The following is an 11,264-nucleotide window of genomic DNA, read 5'->3' as shown; positions in this document are numbered from 1 at the left end:
GCTTGGACAGAGAGGCAGACACTGAAAAGAGGCGAAGATAAAGAGAATGAATTGTCCCATTTCTTCTTTTATTAAATAGCACTTTTGGCTCTGTGTTTGCAATGTGTGAAGGAAAAAACACGCCTTGTTAAAAATGCCCAGAAAGCAGAAAAACATCGAAAGCTTCATCACTTTGACTGAGCTTTGGAGCCGACAGCCACACTGAGTGTTTTTAGTCAGGAGGAATGTCTGCGGTCTCCGCTCCGGCCGGTCGGTAATGACTAGTAATAACCAATCTATCTTTCATTAGGCTTGATGCATGCTTTTTTTTTCACTGGCTCTGTTTTTCTCCAGGAGGTTTAGTGTTTTCCCAGCCGTCGGTCAGACAACACATTTAGCAGCAGCAAGACAGACACTGATTATAGGTTGGATTTTATGTGATTACATTGGACTGACCATTAGTTGAATTTACTCTGCTTTCTGGACGGCTCCTCTCCGGGTGATTGATGTTTCAGTTTGGGGTTTGATTTTACACAGTGGACGGTTTGTGCACATTCTGCGAGGCGGACGGTTGGGGAGGGTTTTGTTTTCTCTCCTAAAGTGCATGTGAGCCTTCAGATCAACAACCAATAAAGTCTGTTTTAGATTTGAGAGAAGTGATGCTTTCAAATCTCATATCATGACGGTACAGCTGGATTTTATGTACATACCTAGTTATAGAGACTAGAGCTGCAACGATTAATCGATTAGTTGTCAACTATTAAATTAATCGCCAACTATTTTGATAATCGATTAATCGGTTTGAGTAATTTTTTAAGAAAAAATAAGTAAAAATTCTCTGCTTCCAGCTTCTTAAATGTGAATATTTTCTGGTTTCTTTCCTCCTCTATGACAGTAAACTGAATATCTTTGGGTTGTGGACAAAACAAGACATTTAAGGACGTCATCTTGGGCTTTGGGAAACACTGATCCACATTTTTCACCATTTTCTGACATTTTATAGACCAAACAACTAATCGATTAATCGAGAAAATAATCGACAGGTTAATCTACAATGAAAATAATCGTTAGTTGCAGCCCTAATAGAGACTAGGCTTGAACGATAGCCAAAATTTTATATTGCGATGCTGTTCTGCCAGAATATCGCGATGTACAATATTATCATGGGGGGAGGGGAGGTCGGATGTATTTGTATATGATAATATATTCTTCTAAATTACATCAAATGTCTAGGCAAGCAAAAACTATGGCTATTTGGTGTAATTTGCTCATTCCTGCCATTTCCAGGAAAACAGGTTGATTGTGGAAAAGGGAACCCACTTGAAATTAGGGCTGAATAATTAATTGAAATTTAATCGAAATCGCAATATGGCCTACTGCAATTATCAAATCGCAGGAGGCGCAATATTTGTTAAAGGTGAAATGTGTCAAAATACGATTTTACAGTAAATATTGTGGTGCTGCAGAGATGTCCTGGCCTACACATCATATTCTACAGACTGAAGAAAACATCTTTGTTTGGTACAGATCCCCGCAAAAATCACACCATAATCATTTTAATACGTTTTTCAATGAAAATGAGAATAATGATGTAAAAATGATCATTCCCTCTAATATCGCAAATCATATCGCAATTGCAATATCAGTCAAAATAATCGCAATTAGATATTTTTTCAAAATAGTTCAGCCCTACTTGAAATACAATGTTTTTCATTCCAACTATGATTAGTTTTGTTTTTTACTATCCTACCACTAGTAGATTATAGGTTTGTAAGTTTAAAAGTCTGCATAATTTTGATTTAAGCAACACATGGTGCCATGGCTAGGTGGGGGGTGGTACGCGAAATATTGCGATATTCGACATTATCGAATATCGGCCCGAGCCTAACAGAGACTAAATGACTTGATGTACAGAAGCGCAGAACACTTTCTTCAAAAGATCTGAATTGACTGTATGTTTGCAAACATGTTGTCTGTTTTGCATTTCAAAATTTACAGTTTGTGCCTTTCTGTATGATCTTCCTTTATTCCTCCTCCTTTTACACATCATAACCCGAAACACCACTGTTTCCAGAAGCTTGGAGGGTGCAGAGTTTGACTGTACACTGTACCGCTTCATGTAAATAAGAATTTGGGTTGTTTTCACAGGATGATTGATGAGTCGGTTTGGGCTGATGTTACACAATGGATGGTTTGTTCACAGTCAGCAAGAGGAATGGTTGGGCAGCTTTGTTTTCTCTCAAGTCTTGCCTTAAACATGGGGGATGTGTGTGATATAGCAATAATATCCATGGGGACAGTCTTTACTGTGATTATGGATATGAAGTAGTGTGATCAGGTGCACGGCAGACTGCTTGGCTAACACTACCTTTTGAGTAATAAGAGTAGCAAGTCTTTGATCCCGCGAATCTCCAGATCTTTTCCCAACACGACTGAGGCTTTGACGATTGTAAGCTGTTAAACCGAACGCCATCTCTCTCCCTCTAAATAATACTTAGTTTTAATTGAGTTGCGTGGTTAAGTAAAGGTAAAATTAAGAATAAATCTGTGGTCCTGAGACGCTCTGTCTAAACCAACTGAGGATGCTGTTCTTGAAGCCGGATCCAGGAGAATCTGTCCAGCAGCAGTCTTTGGTGTCCTTATTGCTTCCTTCCTGATGCTGAGGTGTCCTGAATGAGAATGCTTTTCAGAAGTTCAGATACTCACCACTGTAACTTCAAATCGGACTTTGTCTCTGTTAGTAAGTCAGTTACATTGTGTTGAAAAGATCGTAGATCATCTTGACTGCGTTACGATGTAAAAAAAAAAAACTCACTCAAGATTCACATCTCATTTGTTTATTTGTGCACAGGGTCGGGCTTTCAGATTCAGATTTTATTTACTCTAGACCACACATTGTGGTATGGAGTACAAACATAAAACAAAACAGTACAATGGTAAACAACCAGAATAGATCTTTAGCAAAAATTAAGTCATTTAAAGAGAGGCAGAACATTACTCAGAAATGCACCCAGTCTACATACTATCCTTGGTTTATCTGTCTGTAATAATGATATAAGTTTAAACATAGACGGATGGTTTACAAAGTATTTTGGCAGGTACTTCTTTCTATTCTCAACAATACTTGTGTTTTTTGCATTCAAACAAAACGTGATATTCATCCCCCAGACAGTTGTCATTACATAAATTACAAAACCTTTTATTCCTTTCCAGACCTTTGTATCTTCCTGTTATTTTGGGAATTCTGCTATTAGAAACTCGGAAATTACAAATAGCCCGGCCGTACCTAAAAGTAGATACTTCTCAAACTTAAAGTCTCTTTAAATTCACAATATAAATCACATGATGACATACTCTGAAGCTCATAACGCCACTTCCCCCTGAGGCCACTCCCCACTTCATTCCCCCTGAGGCCACCCACACTATAAAAGTGATGGTACTGTGAGGCACTTCGGATAGAAGTGTCCGCCAAACGACACATATGTTGATTTTAGTTAGTCGATTGGTTGATTTATTGGTGACAGTAGCATTAAAAAGTTCCCACTGCCAGTGCTCATCGTGACACTGGAGACAACCATAACACATGTAAATCCAACTAAACCATCCAGGACAGCAGCATGAGGCTGATGAGCTTGTGTCCATCATGGTCATTCCAGTAGATCTGTTGGAGACTGTCCTCCCCCAAAAGAATGAGCCCATAGGTCGTTCGTACAAGCAGCTTATTACAACCTATAGTTACGTTTTAAAGTTCAGCGACCTCTAGTGGTCATGTAAATAACGACAGTGCGTCCACGTCACGTGAGTCAAGTTTCTCTGTCAAGTTTCTCTCTCAACATTGGAACAGCACGGTGGAAAGTCAGGGTGTTGTGGTCGGGGATGGCGGATGGGCGATACGTTTGCCTTCGATGTCGGTGACCGGGGTTTGATTCCCAGCGTTTCCAAAGGACATACAACCATGAGTTACATTTAATTTCTTTTAATTTAACCAGAACCATAACCCAAGTTGTTTTATTTGCCTAAACTTTACCATAACCTTAACCCTTAACCAAACTCGTTTTACTTGCCTAAATTCAACCATTAACCAACCTTTGGAACGTAATTCAATTTGTGGCGGAGGAACGTTTTCAAATTCGTCGAGGTCGTGTTCATTTCACGTATTTTTGTGAGATCACGTTGGAAACGCTCCTGTGGGTCGTATTAGAGGAGAGGAACAAACCACCTATGTGGTCGTATGGGTTGGAGGACTTGTTGATCTGTTGCTCTCTAATCAACACATTCCAGTGACTTTGCCCCAGGACGGCACAGATGACCTAACAGATGAAGTGGGATTGAAAATAACGCTAAACACTGGTCAGTGAAGGGAAATTTTAGCTGTGGCCTTTTAGTCAGTTCTAAAAAAAACCCAAAACCCAACTTTGGCAGCCAAGAAATCTGCAAATGAAATCTGAAATCCCCAAGCCACTGTGGCTGGTTAACGAACGGCGTGGAAATACAACAAAAGGAAAGAGGTTAACAGGTTCTCAGTGGTCGAAGTGAACCCTAACCACAACAACGATCCCTGGAAGTTATTGAACTTTCTGGAAAAATCACAAAACTCACAAAGAACCCTAACCCTAACCCAGTTCTTCATCTCTTTAATCAATGCATCACCATTGTTTAATATCTATCAGACTTTCTCAGAATTGCTTTTCAGAAGAGTTCTGAAGTGCTTTACAGACAATAAGACATCAATAAATAAAAGCCAATAAGATAAGCACTAAAAATGCCAGATATGAATCAAAAACAGGTTTACGGGAAAAACAGCAAAAAAAAAAAAAAAGTATGGCAGAAGTTTCCTAAGGAAAAAGGCCAGCAGATTCCCAGTTATAAAAATGAAGAGACTCTGTTCCCTCAGTGTATTCAACAGCTGTTGAGTAGGTTGGGTAGGTTTCAACCACTGTTGTCAAATCAGAGTGATGTCGGGCTTCCCCAGAGCTGTTCTTAAGAAGAATTTGGTGCATTTTTATTGTCGCCAGACATGGTCAAATAAAAGGAAAAAACGACAAGAGACAGTACTTCCCTATAAACAAGCAGAGCTTTGTAACAGTGAAGTTTAACAGCAAAACATTTTAAATAGAAAACATGTGACCGTTTCAGCTTTCTCCAAGCCTTCAAGAGGAGAGGAAAAGAAGGGGGCCCAGATATAAACATCCAGGGAAACTGAGCTGGGACTGTTACAGGTGTGTTAGCAATTATGGACACCTTTAAACTTTTACTACTCTGGGAAGAGGGCCAACAACTGGAGAATGTTTTTACTGTCACTAATTTTCTGTACTAGAGCTTGGACTGTCGGGGTGGTATTCCATGGTATTCCATGGCATTCCACTGCATGATAAAGGAACTCAAAGGGGGAAGCCACCCAAAAAACTGATTTCACACAGTTATTCCTGTCACTCTTTCTTCGTGAAAATGAACAACTCTGTCTCAAAGTTAGAAACTGTTGAAGAAGATAAGTAATACGAACTCTGGGACAAAGAAACCCCAAAAGGTTTATAAAAACATCCCAGAGAAAAAAAAGAGTAAAAAAATAATAGCGATGACAAGTAGACGCAAGTGAACTGGGGAATAGAAACCAAATGGCATCAAAACTCAGCAAGCAGGAAAATGGTACACAGAGAAAGGTACATACTAGTACTGTAGTCAGACTGAGTGAATGTAGTCTGGAGAGTCTCTTGTGAGGGAACTAGGGATGGGACGATATATCTAAATATATATACTGTATATATCGCAATACAAAAATGTGTCAGTCCGTCTGTTGTGTCAGGAACATGAATGGTGATATCAGCTCCATGTTATTCTGCTGTCAGGAACATGAATGGTGATATCAGCTCCATGTTATTCTGCTGTAGTAATCACTAATGAGACTCTTGACCATCACAGTTTCACAAGCTCTCCATCCAAATTATATTATTGTCACTTTGTAATGACATTTTTAAATTGTTGTTTACATTCTAACAGCCAATGGCATCGCTGGAAAGATTTGAGTCTCAGAAATAAACAGAATTCTGCACAGTCAGACTTTGTTGACACTGAACCTTTATTTATTACATCGTATCCTGGTTGTATTGAATTCTCATGTCACTTATTAAATCGTATCGTGAGATAAATGTATCGTCCCGTCTCCAGAGGGGACCCACCAGAAACAGCCCCATGACCCAAAGTTTTATAAACACTTCTTTACACTTATAAAGTAATCACTAAGTAATACTCTGTTCCCAGTACTGCAGTAACTCCTGTGCTGTTTGAACAGAGGTGAAGTGTGGCTGGATCGGCTCTGAACAGACCGGCTCGCAAAGCTCTTTGAAGGCGGCGCTGCTGGAAAGCAATATTCTGCAGTAAGCTCTGGATACAGAGTGGATTTTCCAGCTAGCCGCTCCCAAGATGCTAAACACACCACCCTGCCCCCCCACTCCCCCATGATAGTTCTGCTATAGAACAGGGGCCGGTTGCACAAAACACCTTAAGTTTTCTCCTTCAGTACGACACTTAAGGCTTAATTTCTCCTTAGCTGAGGGACTTAAGGGTGTTGCACAGAATCCCTTAAAAGGTTTCCTTAGTTAAGGAAAAACGTTAAGGCATTTACTGCATTGAAAGAGATTTTACAGCGGTAAAATTCTACAGTTTCCATGGAGACCGTTTGTTTGCTTGCACTTGCGCTTGTGATACCTGTTATCACCTCACCTGTTATCTCCTCACCTGTTATCACCTCACCTGTTATCTCCTCACCTGTTATCTCCTCACCTGTTATCTCCTCACCTGTTATCTCCTCACCTGTTATCTCCTCACCTGTTATCTCCTCACCTGTTATCTCCTCACCTGTTATCTCCTCACCTGTTATCACCTCACCTGTTATCTCCTCACCTGTTATCTCCTCACCTGTTATCTCCTCACCTGTTATCACCTCACCTGTTATCTCCTCACCTGTTATCTCCTCACCTGTTATCACCTCACCTGTTATCTCCTCACCTGTTATCTCCTCACCTGTTATCTCCTCACCTGTTATCTCCTCACCTGTTATCTCCTCACCTGTTATCACCTCACCTGTTATCTCCTCACCTGTTATCTCCTCACCTGTTATCGTCTCACCTGTTAGGGAAAAAATGGCAGAGGAAAAGAAGACAAGAAAACCAAATTGGTCAGAGGAGGAAAAGATTATACTTCTGGAGGAATACAATAAAAGAAAGCACAAACTAAAAAGTAAATTTGATCCGCAAATAACAACAAACAGAAAACAACGAATGTGGGAGGAAATTGCAACAAAAATGAATTCAAGCGTCTGGTGAAGAGATTCATCCAAGAGTCCAAAAAAAATACTACAACTTTCATTTATCTCCATGAACTCGCCCATGTTGAGGTTAAGATAGAGTCAGAGGTACCTTCAGTTTTTTTCCTTACTTTGGTTGCTAAGGTCTTTTGTGCAACGGTTTAACTAACTTTAAGGGACTCCTTAAGTATAAGACCAAGATAAGGAGAAAACCTTAAATACTTAAGTGAACATTTTAGGAATAATAATAATAATGATAATAATGATAGTAAACTTTATTTATATAACACTTTGTGCTTTACACCAACAAAAATAGTTTTAAAATGCCAATAAAACATCATATGACATAAAGGACACCATCTAAAAGAAGGAATACAATGAAATGGAAAGCCTCATGTCTCCATGAAGTGTTATTTTCAGACGTTCACAAAGGCTTTCCCTGATCCACGGGACTTTCTCAGCATGTTAGAGTTCAGGGACAGTAAACAGGGGGGATTGTGGGAATGTTTGTGTGCAGTGTCTCCTGGTTAGCATGGGGACAGGTGAGCGCAGCACATTTTACAAGTTCTTCTGGATATTTTTTTTTCTCCTGCAAAAAGTATTCAACATGCCTTTGGTGTCTTTGTAGATCAGCACATACCGAGCGCTCCTTATGCCGTAGGTTTGAATCCAGCTCAACTTTTCCTGCATGAATGCTGAGATTCCATAACAGTGATCTCTCAAAGAAACAATGAAGTGAATATGGGAGCAGGTGGGGGGGGGGGGGGCACACAGTGTTATTTTTCAGCAGGTAGTTTCTTACATCTGCATGAGACCTGTCCTTTTGAGAGCTATTCTTGCAGTGGAAAGAATTAAATGAAAGAATTATCTCATCTTTATTGAAAAAGCAGTTGAATGCAGCACTCTCTGATATTCTAAGCAGATTGTGTCTCACATCTATCTGCTGTGTGCTGTTTGTTTTTTCTGTTGCAGTCGGACAGGTGAGAGTCGCTCCGTTATTTTTCAGCAGACGGCGTCTGAAGGCTAAAACCGGCCGGCTTGTTCCAGAGTGTTGTTGTAATCGTTGAGGTCGCCTGTTCCAAACCCACTAGTTTTCCCTCCATGTAAACACAATCATCTCAGCCGTAAACTTCTTTTCTGGCTTATTTCTTCTGACAGCTGCGCTCGGCTGGACGGTGAGCCGGGTTTCAGGGTGACAGGTGTTGTGAGCGATACGTGACGGCAGACTAAACCCAGCCTAGACAAACAACATACGTCAGTGAATTTGCACCACACACACACACACACACACGCACACACACACACACACACACACAAGCACAGCGGTTTCCGCCTGCGGAGGAGCTTTCAACACGGTAGACCACCTGGCCTGGCGTTAGACCGCCTCGGTCTGCATGGGTCTGGCTGACAACCGACATGATGAATTAAACCACCGCTGAGAGCTGTGTGTTTTGGTCCCGACCGAGCCGACCACCAGCTCTGGGCTGCAGACACAAGCACAAGTACTTGGACAGTGAAGTATTTGTTTTTAGCTGTAATCATGTCAAAACAATCAAAAACAGCAAGAACAGCTTTATAAAGACCAACTTTAACCTGCCAGCCAAGTACTTGGGCTTTAAATACCCAACTTTATAATTACCTTTGCTGTAAAATGTGGCTTTCCATTGTTTGTTGACAAGGATCATTCCCATAAATGACATCAATTTGAGCTCCATTAGTGAAGTTGCACAAGTTGCGTCAATAGTGAAGTGGCAAATCACTTCACTGGTGTTTTACACCATTATTACTATGTCATATGAACTCAAAATAATGCCTATCACTGTATTAGGTAGAGCTGAAAGATATTGACAAAAAATCAAACTGCGATTATTTGACAGAATATTGCAATTGCAATTTAAACTGTGATTCATATCATCAAAAGCTTTTCATGTCATACATTTTTTAGAACTTTAAAATTGTATTTTTGAAAGAATTTTAAAGAAAAGTTATTTTTTTAGAAACAATCTGTGTCAGTGAGCAAGATTTACTGAGTTTGAGTCTGATAAAAGGTTTTGATTCATGGACCAAAGATCACCTGCAGCTCTGAAACTCTGTTCACAAATCCAGTTTGGACCAAACTCTCTCTTAAGAAATGAATTGCAGCCTCTGCGATTTGGAAATTGCAGAAGTTCATATTGTGCTTTTGATTTTTTTTTTTTTTAGATTAATTGTTCAGCTCTAGTATTATGTTCAGGTTGTTCAGGTCTATTATTTTTGCCTTGTAGTCTGACAAGTAGTAAACAGCCTTGCAGGAGAAGTATTCTGTCTTCCTATCTAGTGCAGCAGTTAGACTGAGTCTTTTTCCTTATGCTGAGCCTTGGTTCAGATACTGGCTTTCAGCCCTGGAATTCAGTCCCAGAGGAGCTGAAGACGACCTGATGGTTAAAACAGAAGAACTGCAGCCTCCATGAGGAGACCACTACTCCGGCTTTAGATACAACAGGTTACTTTTTAATTTCCACAAACATTGGAAGGAAACTTATGCCGATGGAACGAAGAAAATGGTTTACCAGTAATTGTAAATTATAACTACACAAAGAGAATGTCTGTGTTCCCACTACAACGATAAGTATAAAAACATCCAAAACGATAACAATAACTGTATTTTGCTTTGAACTCAGAGCGAATTTTTTGGATGCAGAAACAACAATAAAACATTTGCAACCAATCAAATTAAAGTTGTAACAAAGAAGGGGGCGGAGCATTCGGTAGCTCACTGCAGCGATGCTTCATCTGCTGAGGAACTGATCAGAGATATCGCTGTAATGTGAACGCTTGTATCGTTATAGTTTATATTTATCTTCATAGTTATCCTCCTGCATGTGAATGGGCCTTGAGGCTCTAGGACTCGTGTAAAGAGGAAGAAATTGCATTTTCAATGTTGGAGGAACTAAAATTTAAAATAACGCTATATGGGCTTGGGCCTTTCTAGTGTTAGACATTATCCACATAAATAACCAAACTATTATGGTCTATCAACATAAATAATGCTGGTTTTTCATAGACCACTTCATAGACAGAGCACAGTGAACTGAAGTGTTTTGAAACATTTGGAGAGTTTCACTGCGTTGCCGTTTGGGGTCGTCAACTGACTAAACCAGACAAATGTGCGTATGCATGGTCAGAAGTCTGCGTGACGATACGCATATTCTCACGTCAAATTTATTTTATACATCCCGACGTGCGTGAAAACAGCCGTATGCAACCTTTTGTGATTACGCAACGTTTATACATGCGGCCCCTGGTAGTTTAGATCGCGAAATCAGGTGAGGGACTATGGGCCGGTCTGTCCGCCTGCCGTCTTTCCATCACACACAATTACTGATCAGATTCTGGCAAACCTCAGGATATAAAGCATGCAGAAAAGGTGAAGTGGTTTAGTTTTTTGTTCAAGCAAACATTAGAAAGGGCGAGATGTGTGATCTGAAAAAACATCCAGTGAGCAGCAGCTGACATGACAGTGACTTCAGTTTACTCGGCACAGTCCCAGATCTCAGTCCACCAGAGCACCTTTGGGATGAGGTGGAACGGGAGGTTTGCTGCATGACCGTATGGCTGAAAAATCTGCAGGAATTTGGTGATGGTATCGAGTCAGCATGGACCAAAATAGATAAGGAATGCTTCCAGCACCTTGTTAAATCCATGCTGCGAAGAATTCAGGCTGTTCTGGAGGCAAAAGGGAGTCCTACCCGGTACTGGATAGGTGTAACTAATGAAATGGCTGGCGAGTGTATCAGACACCGCTGATCCGATTTTGACAAAACGTGGGGAAATGATGCATCACTGCTGCATTCCAGCATTCAAAATGACACTGATTGGCCCAACGAGTAGCTACAGTTACAGCCAGATGTTTGATTCTCTGCCCGAACCCGAGACTAAAAAAACAAAAAACCTTTGTTTTTTTGTTTTTTTAGTTTTTTTTTTGTCACACCAATTTTTTAAT

Source organism: Centroberyx affinis, unplaced genomic scaffold (assembly GCF_046629955.1).
Source record: "Centroberyx affinis isolate AG114_WGS23_722 - 3 ecotype Tasmania unplaced genomic scaffold, CSIRO-AGI_Caff_v1 ptg001214l_1, whole genome shotgun sequence".
NCBI classification, from domain to species: Eukaryota; Metazoa; Chordata; class Actinopteri; order Beryciformes; family Berycidae; genus Centroberyx; species Centroberyx affinis.
The sequence above is the reverse complement of the archived record's forward strand: the minus strand, read 5'-3'. Positions refer to the sequence as shown.